Below are 12072 nucleotides of genomic sequence, written 5' to 3' on the forward strand. Positions count from 1 at the left end.
CGTGGCTTAGTCAGTTGAGCATCTGACTTCAGCTCAAGTCACAATCTCAAAGTTTGTGGGTTCAAGCCCTGCATAGGGTTCTCTCTGCTGTCAGCACAGAGCCCACTTACGACCCACTGTCCCCCCTCTCTCTGCCCCCCCACACGCATGCACTCTTTCTTTCTCACTCTCTCTCAAAAATAAACGCTAAAAAATTTAATGTGTCTCTTTTTCTGTGTAGTAAAATAGGTGGATTTCTTTTTTTTTTTTTTAATGTCTCGTTTATTTCTCAGAAAGAGAGAGAGAGACACAGTGTGAGCAGGGGAGGGTCAGAGAGAGAGGGTGACACAGAATCTGAAGCAGGCCCCAGGCTCTGAGCTGTCAGCACAGAGCCGGACGTGAGGCTTGAACCCACGAACTGTGAGATCATGACCTGAGCCGAAGTCGGACGCTTAACTGACTGAGCCACCCAGGCACCCAGAAAATTAAGAAATTTTCTGTCATTTCTTAAACAGCCTTACCCATATTCTCTGTTTCTTGAAGGATTTGTGTTTCATAAAGTCACACGTAGTTCCCTTTCTAATACATTACGATAATACAAGTATTAAAAGAGTCCGAGCATATTGGAGCTTTAGAGACGGTCTGCAGCAGAATTCATAACTCAGGGTCTGCAGACAGCTAGGAGGTTTTTAAATGGGCTGCAGGAAGTATGTGAATCTTTGATTCGGTATAAAATTGTGTATGGGCATTTTTCTAAGAAGAGAGTTCATAGCTTTTATCAAACCATCAAAGATGAAAGAAATGGTCTGATCCTGGCCATTTAAGTAAGAAAACTGAGGCTCGGAGAAATGAAGTGAGTTTCAAAAAGTCACACCAGCTAGTGTGACTGAAGTCAGATTGGAAACTGTTTTCCAGAGTCATGATCAACTGCGATTTCCATAATAACTGGCCACGGAGGGCATTTTTCCTCTTGCCCTTGGTTAATTCATATGCCAAAGTTAATTCAAAATCCTTGGATCTTGTTGTAAGCAAAGAAAGCCAAAAGAATCGCAACTGAGAATTTCAAGGAAATGTTCAACTGATGGTGTGCTGTGTTCTGTGCCCCTATCACTCAGACTCTGAAATTGTCTTATATTGAGGGAAATTTGGGAAACTCAATGCTGCTTAGCAAAACTTAGCCTTTTGCCTTTCCCCAAATTTTAGAATTATTTTGGAAAGAAGACCCTACAACTGGTCATTTCCTAGAGGCATAATATTTGCTTTATTCTCAAATAAATTCATTTACCAGATTTTGCTAGATGCCTTGGATCTGAGATTGAGATATGCACATGGATAATTAGGAAATGCATGGGTATTAACATTACTTGCTAACCAGCAATTTTTAAGAATTTGAGGAGAAAAAAAATTATATATATATATTTGTTTTTGAATCAAAACTTTTGAGACACTTGAGGTGTATTTATTTCTTCCACAACATAATGGTTAAGGGCCCTAATTCAAAGCAGATTGACTTAGACTTAATCCTGGCCCCAACCCTCTCCATCACAGAAGCTTTGTGGCCCTGGGGAAGTCGATTAATCTCTCCAAATCTTTGCCTCTGATCTGTGCAATGGAAATAACAATAGGAGCTACCTCATAGCATTATCATAAGGGATTACTATAAAACTATAAACTCAAAAACTATGTACCATGTAGGCATAGAAAAAGTGCTCGGTAAAGCTCAGCTCATAATGACAGCAAATTTTAGATGAACGTTGGTTCAGCTATTTTAAAAAGTATAGTAAGAACCACAAACCCATTGGAGTGGATTGAATGATAGCCCTCAAAATGATGCATCATATCCTAATCCCCAGGAACTGTGAGTGTGACCTTATTTGTAAAAAAAGGATCCTTGCAGATGCAATTAAGTTAAAGACCTTGAGATGGAGACCATCTTGGATTATCTGAGTGAGCCCTAAATACAAAGACAAGTATTCAAAGAGACATACAGAGAGGAGACACAGAAAGAAGAAGAGGGGAAGGCCATGTGAGGAGGGAGGCAGAGACTGGAGTCACTCAGCCACAAGCCATGATAACACCTGGAGCCTCTAGAAGCTGGAAGTGGCAGGAAGGATTCTCTACTAGAGCCTTAGGAGAGACTGCAGGCCAGCCAACACCTTGATTTCAATATTCTGGTCCACAGAACTGTGAAAGAATATATTTCTTTTCTCTGAGGCCACCAAATGGGTGGTAATTTGCTAGAGCGACCACGGAAAACTACTAATACACCCACTGTGCCTTCACTGTATTACTGATACACGCTTAGTCTGTGACAATATAAAATTGGGATGATTTTTAAGCAGGTTTCACAAAAAATAAAACATTTGATTTAAGTCTAACAAAACTGGGGGCATCTAGGTAGCTCAGTCAGTTAAGTATCCGACTCTTGATTTCGGCTCAGGTCATGATCTCATGGTGTGTGAGTTCAAGCCCTCGGTTGGGCTCTGTGCTGACAGTGCAGAGCCTGCTTGGGATTCTCTCTCTCTCTCTCTCTCTCTCTGTTCCTCCTCAGCTGTGTGCTCTCTCTCTCTCCCTCAAAATAAATAAATAAACTTAAAAATACTTTTTAAACCTAACAAAACTGGCAAAAAGTCAACGGGGGCCTCAGTTTTCTTGAGGGTTTCCTGACTTGTAGGCTTACTGCAGCAGAGGAGATGCAGTCTGCAGGAAGTCTGGGGTCACCTCAGAAACGCACCCTCTTCTCTCCCCCCATCCTCTTATCTTATCCTTCCTGAAAGAGAACAGGACGAAGTACTAGTCTTGGTTTCACAACAAAGAAGGGAACAAGCACAGTGGGTCAAACCCAGGAATTAAGCCGGCAACCAAATCAAAGCCAGCAACCAAATCAAAGCAGCCAAGCTGAGGAAAGGTTAGCCCAACAAAGTCATGAACCGATCCCTACAAATGAATTTTTTCTTCTGCCTCTTTTGAGGTTCAGAATAATCACACGAGAGCAGGACTCAGAAGGAAAAGAATTAAAGCAATTCTATTTCACTTTAAGTAGGTTAAATAATAATGTCTTCAAGAATGTTTATATGCCCATAAAATGGAATTGCCCAATCAGTACTCAGCAATGCCAGGTGACATCTTTTCAGTGAAAATGGTCAAACCAGTTTTGTCACCTGCCTTAGTGGCCAATGTTATCAATGTGTGACCCATCTGATCGTGTCAGTGCTTGGCCCATTTCCCCTCAGGTCCCCCTAATGGCATCTGTGTGCCCATCCCCAGCTTCTGAATTCTCTTTCCCAGGTTGCCAGTTATAACTCACCGTCTCCAGCACTACTCTTCCCATAACGGAGCTGCTTCACCTCACATGCTAAAGCTGGAAGCTTCTGGGAGTTTACAACTGCTCCCCTGACCCCCACCTCCCACTGAGCCAGTAGTCAGCAGCCAGGCCCGTGCCCCATATCACAGAACACCTTTCAGCTTGGGCCTCTGTTAGTAATGCTGAATGTCAGATAACTGCAAAGTCATATTCCTGAATCTGCACATCTAATCACCCTAGTAGGCTTTTCATTATTTTTAACAGAGATGACGTGATGGACAGATAGATAGACATTTATATTTGACAGTACCACATATTTGTCCTCTGGGAGTAGACTTTATTCCTTGAAACAGACAAGAGACTTGTGAACAAGGCAATGGATAAAGCCAAGTAACTCTGTCTGGGGCCAAAGGGGGCATAAGTTTTAAAAAATAAAATAAAATGGATTGTGTTATGTGGCTTATAAAGTACCTCTTAGAAACATTTCAAAAGGAACATTCAGATCATTCTGGACAATGACAGCACTCCCAGCATTTGGATACTTTTGCTGCTGTTTGTTAAAACAGACTGTTTCCTTACTTCCCAGCCACATGTTTTATATGAGTCATGATGTTAACGTTCAAGCCATACATCCACGCCATTCTGAGGGAAAATGTACCTAATGAAGTGTCTTTAAAAGTCTTCTCCTTCTCACTTGTGGGGATGAGCACTGAGCGTTATGTGGAAACTAATTTGACAATAAACTATTTGTAAAAAAAAAAAAAAAGTCTTCTTCTGTTATTAAAAAACAAAATAAAACAAACCAAAAAAAACAACAACAAAAACCAAACAACAACAAACCCTGAAACTTCTCAGTCTTTGTTGCCTCTTGGTCAGTAAGAACCATGTGGTTTCAAATCAGGAAGGAAATTGCCAGTGGGCCCAAAATAGTAGGGAAGAGACATAAGAGGGAAGAACATCATTTGAGAGAAGAGCAGATGGAGAGACTAAAGTACACGTTGGAGAGACAGGTGGCAGAAGAGCGGTGGCACTGGCCAAAGCCAGGAGTCATGGGGTCAGATCCTGAGGTCCTGTCCTCCTAATTTGTTCAAGTCCATTAGCCTTCCTGAGCCTAGTTACCTCACCGGTAGAAATGGGCATAATACTCATTCTCAGGGCTTTGAGGACCAACTGAGATAAGATACATAAAGATATTCTGTGAGCCACAAGCGCCAGAAAATGCTAGATTTTTTTCAAGTGTGCTCAACAAGAATTGGCAATATCTGAGGATTTGTGGCTGTCCCTGCCAAGTAACTCTGTCTGGGGCCAAAGGGGGCATAAGAGCACCCCTCTTCCAGACAGACAACATCCCCCTCTTCTGTAATTCCCTTCTCGTACCCTGGCCCAGCATCTCTGCAGCACCCTCCAGAAAGCCCATCTTCCCCTAACTGGCTCTTTGGGCTTTTCTGAGGCAGAATTCAGAGGATGGGGGAGAAGATAAAAAGAGCAAGAATAAGATAAAAGAGAAGGGCGGGGGAGAAAACATGGCTAAAGATAACTTACATATGAAAGCACTGAGGACAAGGGAGACAGTAGACGACAGGAGAGAAGTTCTAGCGCACGTTGCACATGGAGGAATTTTTAAGGGATTTGACAAGAGAGGCGCTAGAGGAATCGCAATGCTGAGGGAATTGATTGAAGGGAAAGGAGCTGTTGTAGATTTGTATTTCAATCCTATCACAGATTTCCAAAATCCAAATAGAGAAGAGAATTCCTTTTTAATTACTTTTGGCTTTGAACATATGATTTTTGAACAAGATGAGGCTTCCAGACTGAGCCATATGGGACACTGGTTTTACAAGGATTATAAACTCTAGCTGGTTGGACTGAGGAGTTTGAACTTATCAAGGTATAAGCCAGAAGTTATTTTGGGTTTCTACTGACTGCTACCAACTGTGTTCTGCCAAACCACCTGATTTTTCTATAGATGAGTGGTCATCCTGTGTGATATCTCAGCCTAATTCCGTAACTGTTCAGTCACTTTCAGCTATAAAATGGTCTCATGTGGGTTACAAGAGGTAACCCTTAGCATTTAAGAGCTTGTGTTCAATTCAGAGTCCCCCCCCCCCCCCCCCCCCCATCCCCTGGGTCTCTATGGTGTGTGTAGGGAATATTATCTGCTCTCTCTTTCTCGGATCTCCTTCTTCCCTTTGCTTATTATTTTTGTGTTCCACAGGAAGGAGGAAGAGAAAAGGGTTATTTCCTAATGTGACTGCACTGGCAAAGTGGTTGCCCTTTTTGTTGAGCAAAAGCACTGCGCCCTTGTATGAACACCCCCATTTTCCAGGGCTGTTCCTGGTTTAGGTGCCTGATCCGTCTCATGGTCCGTATTCCTCATGAGGCAGGTAGAGGTCTCCGCTGGCCCCACAAGGGGAGAATCCACCCCTACCACTCCCCCTGCTTTGGCGGTTCCTTGGGAAATGCCACCATTTACATCACCGACTCCCAGCAGCTGCTGGCTAATGTGTGAGTGTATTTGCCCCACACTAGACAGGTCTCCAAAAATCCAGCAGTCCCTAGTCTCATCCATCCTCCAAATTTTCAATCCTGGAGCCCTGAGGCATGATGGTGCATCTTCAGTATCACTAAGGAATGGAGAAATCAGAGGGGCAAGTCGTTCCCCTTTCTTCTTGCCAGAGCCACTAGACCATCTGTCCCCCGTGCTGTGCCCCTACTTAGCTAGCACTGGGGCAGTTCAGCAGGCCCAGAGGTGCAGCAGACACCCAATGAAGGAACAGGGTGCTAGTTTCTCCCCCCTCCCCCTCTCTCTCTATGCTTCTGAAAAGAAGACCAGGTCAGTCCTGCCCACAGAGGGGAAAGGTGAGCCAGCCTCTTCAGCAAAGTGTGGTGGTTCCCATGGACTCTGAAGCAAGACTATCTGGGGTCCAGTCCTAGCTTTATCACTTACCTTTCTATCAGCAATGAATCCATTTTCCATCCTTCCCTATGGCACACCATGAAATCAGTCTAGTGGTCTACACACTACATTTCCAAACTCCCTTGCCTGGTGGGCTACCATTTTACAGGTTGTAAGAAAAGAGGAAGGGAGACGTAACCCTCGCGCTTCCAGCTGCTGTCTACGTCACTCCAACAGCAGAGGACGGCAATGGCTCCAACCTAGTTCTTCAGCACTCATGGCATCAGCCGTGTCACAACCTGTCAGCAATGCTAGTAGCAGCCATGCTGCGGCCCCCCTCCCACCTTCATAATGAGTACCAGCTGGTCTTGCTCTTTTGTCTGCTTGAGTACCAACCAAGCCTTCCCACCTGCATGGTTGGCTGTGCCCCCGCCAGAGCTCAGAGCACCATCCAGCCATGCCTCCCACAGAGGTCTGAGCACCAGGCCCTCAAAGCTCCCTTCCAAGACTTAATCACTTGCCCTGTGGAATTTCCTCCTCCAGACTCCCAGCTTCTGGTAATACTTCCTCTTCCCTCTCTAGCAATGGCAGAGTCCCATGCCCAGAGATTCTTAATTAATTGGTCTTGTTATGGCCTGGGATTGGGATTCTTAAACACAGTATTATACATCTGAGGTAAAGAACCATTGCAATAAGCCATTTCGCAAATAATGAGAAAAGTTTTATGCAGATGCATCCATATCTTATCACACTAGTTCTCTAAGACCGTCAGCACATTTGCAAAAGTGTTGTTCACAGGTAAGGTGGACGCAAGGATGGCTGTTTAATTAATTCTTAAACTCAGAAGGTAGTTATTGAAATGCCACATGCCCGGCATTAAATTGGGTACCACTCAGGCCACAGAGAAGTGAAAGACATGGCTCCTGATTATTAGATAACTTTAATTTAGTTAGAGAAGTCAAGGTTAATACCCATAGAGAAAAAAGAAAGAAAGGACTACACAGAGACATAAGATAGTAATTGGCATAAAAACACAAAATCCAATAGCGAAGGCTCAGTTTAAAAACAATCCTCTTAGGGTGCCTGCCTGGCTCAGTCATTGGAGCATGGGCTCCACATTGTGGGTAGAGATTACATTTTAAAAAATAAAATCTGTGGGGCGCCTGGGTGGCTTAGTCGGTTAAGCGTCCGACTTTCGCTTAGGTCATGATCTCGCGGTTCGTGGGTTCGAGCCCCGCGTCGGGCTCTGTGCTGACTGCCAGCTCAGAGCCTGGAGCCTCTTTCGGTCTGTGACTCCCTCTCTCTCTGACCCTCCCCTGCTCACGCTGTCTCTCTCTCCTAGAAATAAATAAAACATAAAAAAAAAAAATTTTTTTTTTAAATTAAAAAATAAATAAATAAATAAAATAAAATCTGTAAAAACAAAAACAACCCTCTCTCCTTCAAACCTAACCAAAGCAGGTGAACACACCTACCTCCACCTAGAGGTCTCAGATCCTCTCTCCATCAGAATCACCAGGGTCATTTCTGTTTTAAGATTCTCAAGCCCCACCCCATTGTCTCTGACTCAAAGAAGCCTAGCAATCACATTTTAACTGTCCAAACGATTTCAATCAAGGTGGTTTCCAACCATGTATTGGAAAAAAAAAAACTCCATCCCATTACTCCACCCGTAGTTTTAGCAAGCAGCCCCCTTGCATCTGAGATACAGGCTTTCCACCCTGTTGCCTCCTGTCCTAGCCTGAGCTCCTGAGCTCCTTGTCACAAAGTATCTTCAGTACAAAACTGTCCCTTCAAGACATTACCAAGAACTCTGATCCTAGCTCTAATTTCTGTTCTCACCTAATTATTGCCGACCTAAGATTCTACCAAGCCCACCAGCTCCCAGGGCCTTTTAGATATGTCTTACCTGCCCACCCCCAGCCTTATCTCCATGCTCCTAATATGTCTCTGAAGCTCACAGCAAGGCTCCTTCATGACATATGGACTAACACATCCGAGTTTCTGGAAAGTGGGGCTTACTCTATACCTTACAATTTGGAGCGGAGTAAAGCTAGTTGGCTATCACCTGCAGCCAAAACCCACAGCCATCAGTTGAGAGCTTTGAAACTAACCAGCTGAAGGCAGAAAAACATATTTGTATGTTATATAAATTTATACTTATTTATAGAAATTACCAAACTATACCTCCTCCCTGTTGGAAAGGAAAGTAGAAAGAGCTAACAGGCTTTTGTGCAATTCTGAAACATAATGCTGTGTGTGACACTTTTTGGTTCACAAAACTTTTTTATGTCTTAACTCTGACGATCCCTTTACCAACTTTGTAAGGGAGGCCATCATGTTATTCTCCTCCCCACTTTGTGGCAGAAGAAACTGAGGCTCTAAGGCTGGCAGGCTTTGGAAGACTATGACCCCCCAGAAGACTCTTCGGTCATTAACTAGTGTTCATCAGGGTTCACACCAGTCTACAGAAGGAATAAAGAGCACCAAGCACGTGTCAGACACTTTGCACATAATATCCTTCTCCTCTCTTCCTGGCTCATTCCTCCAACATGCCAGACACCTCCTGCCTCAGCACTGTTCCCTTTGTGGGTCTCTCTGTCTGGGATGAGCTTGCTCCAAGCCACCCTCAGGGCTTGCTCCCTTCCTTCCTTCCTTCCAACCTTTAGTCAAATATTCCCTTCTCTGTGAAGCCTTCCCTGACCAACCTACTCAAGATTCCAACTCCCCATCACCAATCCCTACCCCTCCCCTGCTGTTTTTTCTCCATGGCACGTGGTAACATTTGACACAATAGGTATGTTCTTTATTGTCTCTCTCCCCCTGCGATAGCATATAAACCTCATGAGCACTGAGTCTTACCTGCTTTGTTCACCGCACAGAGTAGGTAGTCAATAAACATTTGTCAAATATGTCACATCGTCTAAGCCTTCAGCATCCCTGCAAGACAAGTGTTATTGGTTCCATTTTAGAGATGAGGAAACTAAGACAAAGAGAATTTAAGTGATTTTCCCTAAGCATAAAGTGGCCAGATTTAGCAAATAAAAATATCAGATTCCAACCAAATTTGAATATCAGAAACACAACAAATAAGTTTTTTTAATGTAAGGATATCCCATGTAGTCTTTAGGAATAACTTACAGTTTTAAAAAATCCAAAAATGTATCTGAAAGTCGAATTTAATTGGGTACCCTGTATTTTATCTGGCAGCCCTACCTAATTCACACTACAAGCAAGAGACAGAGCTGGGAGTCCTACCCAGGTTTCTTTGACCACGAAGCCCTGCCACCATGTCTCATTCTGAAAAAAGGTCGGACAAAGACAGATGTACCTGTCCCCACAAAGACCACCTCGACATGCTTTGCCAGAAGTTTCGGTCATAGTCTCTGATATAGCTGTACTTACTCATCAGCGGGGAAAAAAGCCCACTCCATTCTTCTGGCCTGCCTAGTCGTATAGCTTTCATAAGCATTAAATTAATTTAAAAATCTAGAGCCTCTCAATGGAATTACAGTCCTCTAATTCAGTTGCCTGTTACTTATTCTGTATTAATAATCCCATTCTATGACCAGCCATTGGATATAGAGGAGTTGATCTCATAAAATTTTAAAGTAAACCTGTTTCATTCCCAGGAGGGCCCCGTGTGACAGAACCTATTATAGGAGATTGACAAGAAAATGTTTGGGTAGCCAGGACATTCTCTGGAGCAGCATAAGATATTTAAATGATTCAGTCGCGGTGAGGTGATACTTCTAAGAAAAGAATGGCTGGCATAAAGAAACTTTTTTCTGCAGATAAGATAGCCCTCAACCAATCATGTAGGGAAACTAACCAAATCTAATGGTGTTTAGCTTCATCATCCCTCATTTAGATTTTCATTAGCAAATATTTTTCCTCACCATTACCAGATATCATTTCTTAAGGATGAAGCTTATTTTAAACATGAAGCATTTGGAATCTTAGAAAAGAGCAAAGTTTAGATTGCATGATCTTTTGAAGAATTTTAGGGTTCCAGAGTGTTTCTGCATCTTTCCTATGTAGACTTGGCTCTAACCAACATGGTTCATAAATCGCGCAACTCTGCACAGACCCAACTGAGCTAGGATTGATGAACAAAAGACCTTGGGAAGGCATTCTGCACGTCTAGCAGAGGGTGGGGTGGCCTGTAAGGCACCTCCTGTAGAATTAATCACATCTTGCTCTTTTTATGAGCCTAGGAATTTGTTCCACAGATGCTAGTTTACTGTGAAGACATTTAAGTTATTCCTCAAGGTAAATTACAAGTTCAGAGCCTCTCATGAACTATATTTTATTAATTCTCAGAACATTCTGGTGTCATATAAAAGATGCAGTAGTTCTTGTCTTCCTAACACACATTTCTTCAACTTCTAAAAGCATGTAGTGTGCATGTTCACAAGTATGCATGCACGGGCACGTGCAGCCATGCACACATGATGTACACACACACACACACACACACACACACACACACACACACCATTTATACACAAAACCCAGCCTGGCCAATCTAAGCCTTCATACCCCTCCTCAGGGTGATTGTTCAGGGATGGACATGTAACCAGAAATAGACCAATCAGAGCCTTTCTTTGAGACTATCTAATTGATGCTAGCAAAGGAGGCCTCTTTTCTCTTAGATCTCACAGCTAGAACAATATAAACCCAAGGCTAATGATAATTATAATTTCTTGCCATATGAAGACACTTGTCTGCCACAGGAAAGAATGAATCCAAGCAAAGACAAGCTACACAAAGAGAGAGGGAGAGAGAGAGAGAGGGAGAGAGTCCAGTCCCAGGCTCCAAAGCTGCCTGTTTGTTCCTCAGGTTCTTGCTTCAGATTCCATGACCTGACCCAGAATCCATCCAATAAAGCCAGTTTTCTTTTAATGTAAGCTATTTTGACCTGACTTTCTCTTATTTGCCACTAGTAGGATCCAGATTAACATATAGGGAGAAAATATTATTCCTACTTTACAAATAAGAAAAATTAAAGCACCGCAGTTATGTGGCTCGGCCCTAACTGTAATATAACATTAGACTTTGAAATTGCTGCTATCCATCTGAAAACTAATTGCAACACACCTCTCCTACAGCTGTGACTTTCAGTCTTTTACAATTCACTGTAAAAAATTCATTTTACACAGTGGCCCAGTATATACATATTGTGTGTATGAAACGAAAATTTCACATAATACTTACCCTTATTAAGTGTGATGCACTCTTTTATTCTCTATACTATTTCATTTTTTCAAATGCTGTTTGTGACCCACTAAATTGATTTCACCTCCTACTAAGCTGATTTCACAACCCACTAGTGGATCCAAAATTGTAACTGTTTAAAAAAATTGTACTATAGTCCTTTTCACAATATATTGTTAATTAAATAATCCTTCTCCCCACTATAAATTTCCCTTAGGTGAAACTCTAGAATATGTAGATTAACTTGTGCATTCATTTTGACTTGAGCATATGTAAATTCCAAGTCATTCCTACTAGGAACGATTAGAAAAAGAGAATACTGGGGGATGGAAGAAGGAAGGAAGATGGTAGAACCTAAAAGCAGGTTTTTGCCATCAAGCCACCAAAGATAAAGGGAGTGAGCTTACATAATGCGATTCTGGTCTTAAGTCACTCCCTCTGTCTATCCCTGTCATCATGAGTTTAATCCAAATCAGAGTTCTTGATTCTCCTTCCTCTTCCTTCTCCTCTAGTCTTCTGGTCTCATTATGTTCCCACCCTTGACCAGAGTGTTCAAGCCAAAAGACCATGCTCCAAACTAAGCTCTGACTTAAAAATATATCCCAAACCCAACCAGGCTTTCCACTGAGAGTGCTTAAATTAGACCACATCATTGTATACCTGGACTTCTGTGATA

This window comes from Crocuta crocuta, unplaced genomic scaffold (genome assembly GCF_008692635.1).
Source record: "Crocuta crocuta isolate KB4526 unplaced genomic scaffold, BGI_CrCroc_1.0 scaffold279, whole genome shotgun sequence".
NCBI classification, from domain to species: domain Eukaryota; kingdom Metazoa; phylum Chordata; class Mammalia; order Carnivora; family Hyaenidae; genus Crocuta; species Crocuta crocuta.